This window comes from Arachis duranensis, chromosome 7 (assembly GCF_000817695.3).
Source record: "Arachis duranensis cultivar V14167 chromosome 7, aradu.V14167.gnm2.J7QH, whole genome shotgun sequence".
In the NCBI taxonomy this organism is placed as follows: Eukaryota; Viridiplantae; Streptophyta; class Magnoliopsida; order Fabales; family Fabaceae; genus Arachis; species Arachis duranensis.
The window spans coordinates 76,186,382-76,194,403 of NC_029778.3; the positions used below are offsets into that span (position 1 = coordinate 76,186,382).

At 28.5% G+C, this 8,022-nt stretch overlaps 1 pseudogene; it reads right to left on the reverse strand.

Annotated features, from left to right (window-relative positions):
* Nucleotides 1-2,981: 2,981 nt before the first annotated feature.
* LOC107459648 (pathogen-related protein-like) overlaps nt 2,982-8,022 on the reverse strand; it is a 7,785-nt pseudogene continuing 2,744 nt past the window's right edge.

An 8,022-nucleotide genomic window follows, 5' to 3' on the forward strand; every position in this document is an offset into this window, starting at 1 on the left:
ACCTCTTCGCACTTAATTGACCATAACTTGAGCTATAGAGGTCCAAATGATGCGGTTCTAGTTGGGTTGGAAAGCTAACATCCGGGGCTTCGAAACGATATAAGATTTGCCATAGTTGCATCGTGCATAGGGGCGCACACGCGCACAGTACGCGGACGCGCCGATGGTGGCACATGATCCACTTAATGCAACTCGTGGCCAGCGATTTTAGAAGCCTTGTGGGTCCAATCCAACTCATTTCTGATGCTATTTAAGCCAAGGATTGAAGGGGATTAGGATTAGGATTAGTTCTTAGATCTAGGTTTTAATCTTTGCTTTCTTCTACTTCTACCTTTCAATTCTTTGTTGTTACATTCATCTTCCTCTATTCTTTTGTTGTAATTTCCTTTATGTTGTTCTTGTGTTTTGTTGTAGATCTACTTTTGTTTCTTCTACTTTCTTTCAATTCAATCAAGGTAATTCATAATAAATGTGTTTCTTTTGATTTGTTGTTGTTTAATTCCTTGCAATTGAGTAGTGTAGATTTACTTTTCTTGCAATTTTACTATGCTTTCCTTTTATGCCTTCCAAGTGTTTGATGAAATGCTTGGTTGGATTTTAGTGTAGGTTTTGTTCCTCTTGGCCTAGGTAGAGTGATTAGTGACTCTTGAGTTATCTAACTCCCTTGTTGATTGATAATTAGAAGTTGCTAATTGATTTGAATGCCTCTAAAGCTAATCTTTCCTTTAGGAGTTGATTAGGACTTGAGGAATCAAATTGATTCATCCACTTGACTTTCCTCCATGATTAGAGGTTAACTAAGTGGTAGCAATGAGCAATTTGTGGTTACAATTGAGGAGGATAACTAGAATAGGACTTCTAGTTCTCATATCTTGCGTTGTTAGTTTATTTCCTTGCCATTTATATTTCTTGTATAAAATCTTAAAAACCCCAAAACAACTCACAACCAATAACAAGACACTTTATTGTAAGTCCTAGGGAGAACGACCCGAGGTCCAATACTTCGGTTTATAAATTTTAGGGGTTTGTACTAGTGACAAACAACTTTTTGTATGAAAGGATTATTGTTTGGTTTAGAAACTATACTTTACAACGAGATTTCATTAGTGTAATTCTAAACCATCAAAAATTCAATCATCAGTGCTCTTGGACTCCCGAGTTCAAGAAAAACCGAGACCAGAACCCAATAAAAGTTTGGAGAACCTAGTTCGATATTGCTACTCAGGAGTTCCGATTATCGTATGGATGTTGACCTTATTGATGAAGTAAGGTCAGTAATTAATTTAGCTGAATAAACATTAAAGCAAAGGGTTGCAAAGAGATATAACACCAAAACAAGGCCCAAAAATTTCTAACTAGGAGACCTAGTATTGAGATATGCTGACATTAGTACCACGAAAACTCAAAGAAAGCTGCTCCCCAATTGAAAGAGACCTTTAGGGTGGAAAGAAAAACCTCGGAAAGAGGTCATATAAGTTAAAGAATCTTAACTGTACCGAAATCTTGAAAATGTGAATGTTATTCATCTCAAAAGGTACTACTCTTAAGAAGTATCAATGAAAGAATAAAAAAAAACGGTACAATAAATTAAAGCGCTATTATAATAAAGATAATAAAATCTATTAGACTTAGACTAAATAAAAAAAAACAATCAAAGGTAATTAAGTTTATAAAATAAACTTGCCTCATATAGAACAAAAAATTTCAAAATATATATCAAGAACCAAAAATGTTTAATTCTAAAATACTAAGTTCAAAATATAAAAAAATAAAAAATAAAAAATAACTAAGTTTAATGAACTTAAAATTTTTTTATGATTTCTCTATTCTTGAAAACACCAATCCTCGAAGGGTGGTGTTCTTTTCTTGTAAGGATGTGAGAAAAATATTGAAGCTTTGAATTTGAGTTGTAAAACTTTTAAGCTCCTTCTATTCACATGCTTAGATCGGAAGTTTAAGATCTATTTCTCAACATTTTTGACATAAGTAACTGAGCAAAAGAGTATCCTCTAAACTTCGAGCAGAGTATTCACAAGAGGCAACTAAGTCAATTCTGACTCAGTTTCCTCGGTCATTATGTATTTATTGACGAACACGACAGATTAAAACTCCCTCGAAATACAGCCAAAAAAGGTTTGGATCTTGAGATGTCTCCACCAGTTGAGATTGAAATGTTGGAAGACGAAGCCAACCTTCTCCTTATACAAGGACCATTTTGAAAATAAACTCGACTTGTCCAACAAACTCGACTACTCTTGACTAAGTCGAAAAGTCAAGAGACCCGAGTTGTGACACTATTTTGAATAAGAATAAAAATCATTAAATACTTGTTAAGTAGGGTCATAAGTCATGAGCTCTTTAAATTGAGAGTTATTTTGGACAAAAATAAAATCTATTAAATGCTCGTTAAGTGAAGTCATGAAGTCATTATCTCATTAATTAACATGATATCAATTCAACGATAATCACTAAAAACATTATACTAATATCAAAAAAATGTCATGTAAAGGCACAATTGTAAAATTTAAAGACAATAAAGTTTAAATAAACTTAGCCTAAACGAATTCAAAATAGTTAAGAGTTACTCGAGAAAATGAAAAAAGAACTTATCCACAAAACAAACCAAAATACTAAGTATACAATTTTTTTTGGCCTTGGTCCATCAATCGGGTATTCCCGACAAAGTCGCTAAGTCAAAAAATAATACTCGACATTATGACAAAGTCGCTAATGGGTATGTTATGTTAGTAGTTAACGGACATGTTATTAAGATTAATAAAATTACAAAATTACGAAATTGTCAAATCATAACATTAAACGCATACATTAAAAGCAATAAATGTCTAAATCGTTATCTCATAAAAAATATAAATAAATAAAAAAAGAAAATTTAATAGATAGTTTTTTTTCAATACACTATCACTTAAAATACTACTAATTTAAATATTAAAGTATTTTAAAAATTATTTTTTGGTCTAATTTTAACATTGTCAGATTAAAATTTTCGAATCTCATTAGTTACCTCAACAAAAATACAAACAGTCATATAATTTTATTCTTAGATATTACATCTCTGAAGATAATTTTTTTAGGAATGAAAATTCCCGAGATTACGAGGTACTAGTTTGCAAAGGGGCAAGAGTGGGTGTGTTTTGAATCTTGATGAAGATGCTGCATTGCTTTGTTGTCATCTTGAGGGTGTCCCTTGAGTAGAACACCGAATATGTCACTTGGATCATAATAAATTTCAACCTCTTCAGCTCTCAAAGTCTCATCAACCTGTAAAAATACTCGGATATAGTGGTCAGGCTACGCATTAATTACTCACTCTTTGGATAATATAAATAAGTGTGTGAATTTCAATTATGTATTAATGTATAATAAATGCGTTGTCTTACCAATTTTTTCTAAAAGGAATTTATAGACTTCTTCCTCCACGCGAATGAATTATTAATTGAAAAAGTGAAGGGGCAGTTTTATTGAAATTTGGTTAGCAGTTAATTAGTAAAAGTAAAGTGAATGATTTCTTATTTTTAGATGAAATTTTACACTATTAAAATTATTAATAATGACTAATTAATAATTACAAATCACACAATTTATTGGCCCTTAACATTTCTCTTATTAATTTATTTATTATGTATTTTTAGAACATATATTAAGATTATAAAATAAAAAAATTATTAAAAATATAAAAAATTAAATTTTCAATAAATTTATTTTATATTTATTAAATAAAAATATTTAAAATTTTTTACTAATAATAAATTTATTATATATCTTAAAAACATATATATTAACTAAATTCTAAAAAAATATTATAGAATTAACTGAATAAATATAGTAATAAAAACTGAATAAATGATTGTAATAAATATGTAATTAACTATTTGTAGCCTATATATAAGAGATAATATAATTTAATAATGTTTTGCAACATATCCAAAAATATCTTCATGTTTCTGGAACATCTTTAAAATGTATTTTTTCATTTTAAATAAAGTGAAAAGAATAAATAGATTCTTAATCTTTTGATAAACAGATATTTAAATTTTTAAGAATTTAAAAATATATTTAAATTTCTGACTTTTTCTTAAATTTATACATATTGATCTCTAATGTTTATTTGGATTTGTCAGACTTAACAGAAAAATCAAACGTGACTTCTGTTATACTAATCTGGTTGATACGGATGCACACATGAAAAAATTTTTAAAATTAAACAAATTAAACTCAAGAATCGATATGTTCAGATTTTAAAAAAGTTAAAAACTTAAATGTATTTTTAAATTTTCAGAAATTTAAATGTCCGTAGACTAAAAAATAAGAGATCGATTTATTATTTTTTCTTAAATAAATATATGTCATTCAAAACCTTCATAATTTAATTTATTATTAGACATAATTTTAAATGCATACATATTATGTTATTAATATATTAGAAATTAGAAATATCAAAACCAAAATTATTATAAAATGAAGAAAATATCAAATTTGTAAAATAACTGATAATTTTCTTTTATTTTTAACAATATCCAGATAAATAACTAATCTATTCCGAATTTAACTTTCATTCAAGAGTACAAAGTTAAAATAATTGATAATTTAAAGCAATAAGAAACTTATTATAAAAGCATTCATAAGTCATCGTAACCATTTTTTATGCCGTCATTTTAAATGTATACAAAAAAATTAAGCACAAAATCAACTACTAATATAATTAATTTGATAATAACTTTTTACGTGCACACATGATATTTTAATTATTTATATTCGGGATATAAAATGCACCAACAAAGAAGTGGATATATTATTTTCAGATCAGTTTGAGAATAACGCATTCTAACATACAATTTGAAAAATAAAAAGAAAAGATATTACATTATATGCATGAAGTTATCAGATGATCAAAATTGACTATTAACTTTACTTTTTTCAATTTAATATATTTACAAATTTATTTTACTTTTTGAAACTTAAAATTGTGAATCTTAATTATAAAATTGAAAAATAAAATTAGAAGAAAACTTGCTTGTTGTCAAATTGATGTATTTATATATTGTATATAGATTAGTTTAAATTGACCTTTAAAAAAAGTACTTAATTTTTTAATAAAAATATTTATTTTAAAAATACATATTTAAATAAATTTTAAATTAAATAAAAATATTTTATTTTTTTAAAAATTGCGGTTGGTGGCCGTAGTGATGTTATTGTTGGTTAAGGCTGGAACCAAGGTTTTAAAAATCAACTCAGTTATCGAACTGTTTTAATTATTGATTTATTAATTTAATGATTTAATTGGTTTAATTATAATTTAACCAAAATAACATTTTATACTAAAATAATAAATAAAATATAAAAAAATATACTAAAATATAATAATTTAATATAAATTTCAAAATATCATCTAAATTAAAAATATAAATAAATATTCTCATCAAATATTTACATTATACAAATATAAACAATTATGTTATATTTTCATCAAATAAAAAGATATAAATATTTATAATTATTTTATCTATCTAATTATTATTTTTTTAACAAAAAGTTTAAATTAATAACATTGTAAAATGTATATATTCTATTGAGTTTAAAATTAAATCCATTAAAAATACTATATAATCCATAAGTTGTTATTAGAAAGAAAAATATAATAAATTTAAATAAAAACAAAAATAGAATAAAATATTAATTAAAATACATCAAAATTATATGTATATTGATGGATAAATAAAAAAATAAAAAATGGATATACCAAATACTTGTTTGGCTTTGGTGTCTACAACACAAACAATTTAACCTTATTCTCATGACCAAAAAAAAAACCTACTCTTATCAAATACTTTTCATTTTCAGAGAGGAGTGAACAAGACAGAGGTGCTGGTTTATGTTTTTCAATTTTTTTTCTATAAAAATTCAAAACGGCGACGTTTAAGGAGAACCAACCAGGTCATGATTTGGTCCAACTGGCTGGTTTTAGTTCGTTTTAGCAGTTTTTTGTAGATTTTTAAATTTGCGGTTCTTCTTTACAAACCAAACTGCTAATGTCATCGGTTTTTGGTCGAACCAGTTCAACCAACTGGTCCAATCCGATTTTCAAAACATTGACTGAAACAGAATTGCATTAATTTGTTAGTCAACTCAATTCGACTTATTAATAGTCTGATAAATTAAACTTAGTCAAATTTAAATTTGGGTAAGCTCAGTTCATTGTCTCAAAAACTGGCTCGAAATATTATAGTTATGTATATTAATACATATCATATATTATATATTTTTAATTCATAATCATAAGAGCAAACTACCATTTCTACCCACGAAAATTTTAAATGTTGACAAATCTATTCACGAAACAAAAAATTAAAATTGTACCTATAAAAGATGAGTTTCATACGATAAAATTATTCAAATCCTAAAAAAATATCCAAAATTTTCAAATTGTCTTTCTTAGTCTAACCTAATCCGCCCTAATCTCTAACCCTATTGTCACTACTCAAATTCTTTCTCTCTAACTCTCATCCATATCTACCACAACCGTTAGTGCCACGTCACCACAACCACCACCGACGTTGTCTCCTTCTCTCTACCACCACCGTCCTCCCAACAATTTACTTTTACAAGAGCGTGAAAAAGGGACAATTTCTAGTACGAACCCAACTTTGATTGCGCTGTGAACCCTATTGCGCGATGTTGTGCCAAGAAATTGTACCATTGCACTTGTTCCTATGCGTCCACACGACGTTGTTCTTCTTCAGTTCTGAACCTGCAGTGTATCTTTTCTTCTCGCTCACGGCCAGAAGAACGATGCTCTCGATGCAGCCACTGCAATCCTTGGCAACCCGAGGGGAAGTGATTCGAATCCAAACCTAGAAGCAGAAGCTGCTTTTCCCTTCAGCAAGAATACTGACAAGAACACGTTCCTCAATGCTAAATTGGCGTATTGTGGAGGCAATATCAAATTAAGCGCAAACACACCGCGGATGTTATTGTTGCCTTCAGTAGAGTTATTGATCTGGAGTGATTTGCACGACGACTAAGCAAGGGCTTTCTCCGGCATGACATGGCGGCAGACTTCTTCTATCCATCAGATGAGGGCGATGATGAAGGAGCGATTAGGATCATACTCGATTCACTCAATAACAGCCATAGAGGAAGGTGCTGCATTGCGCTTGAGGAATGACACATTTCTTTTAATTAGTGCCTAAAATTGAGTTGGTTCTCTTTAGTTTTATAGTAGTACTATTGGTATTTGATTATGGTTTTATGATTTTGCTATGGTTCTATCTAACTTTTGACTTTTGAATCTGATTGTTTGTTGGGAGGATGGTGATGGTAAGGAGAAAGAGGCGATGTCAGTGGTTGTTGTGGTGACGGTGACAGTGGCACTGGCGGCGGTTGTGGTAGATGTATGTAGACGAGAGTTGGAGAGAAAGAATTTTAGTGGTGATAAAGCCATAAAAGGGGTTAGGGATTATGATGGATTAGGTTAGGTTAAGAAGGGTAACTTGAAATTTTTGGGTAATTTTTTAGGGTTTGAATGATTTTGTCATATGAAACCTATTTTTCATGGATACAACTATAGTTGTACAAATTAGACTGAATCAACCGGTTCAATTGAAAAATTAGTGAACTGGATTTCTAACCGGTCTGGTCTAGTCTTAGGATTGGTTAAGGATGAAAACCATTAAGAATCGGTCAAAGTCGGTGAGAATGAGTCAAAATCGGTGAAAAATGGTCCAATTAACCGAATCGCTTGAGAGAAAATTTTAAAATTGATGAAAATGTAGTTTGAACTTGAGTTCCCTTATGATTGCATGCTCCCTTTGTCACTAAGTTATGTTATTTCTTATTATTTTACATACTAATTATTAATTATATAGTAGAAATATATAACAATTTTTTAGATATTATTTTAATTTTATACTCACTTATATTTAATTAATTATGTCTTTTATTATTCATAATTATTAATATAAATATTTTTAAACATGTATAAATAAAAAATATTAATTTATT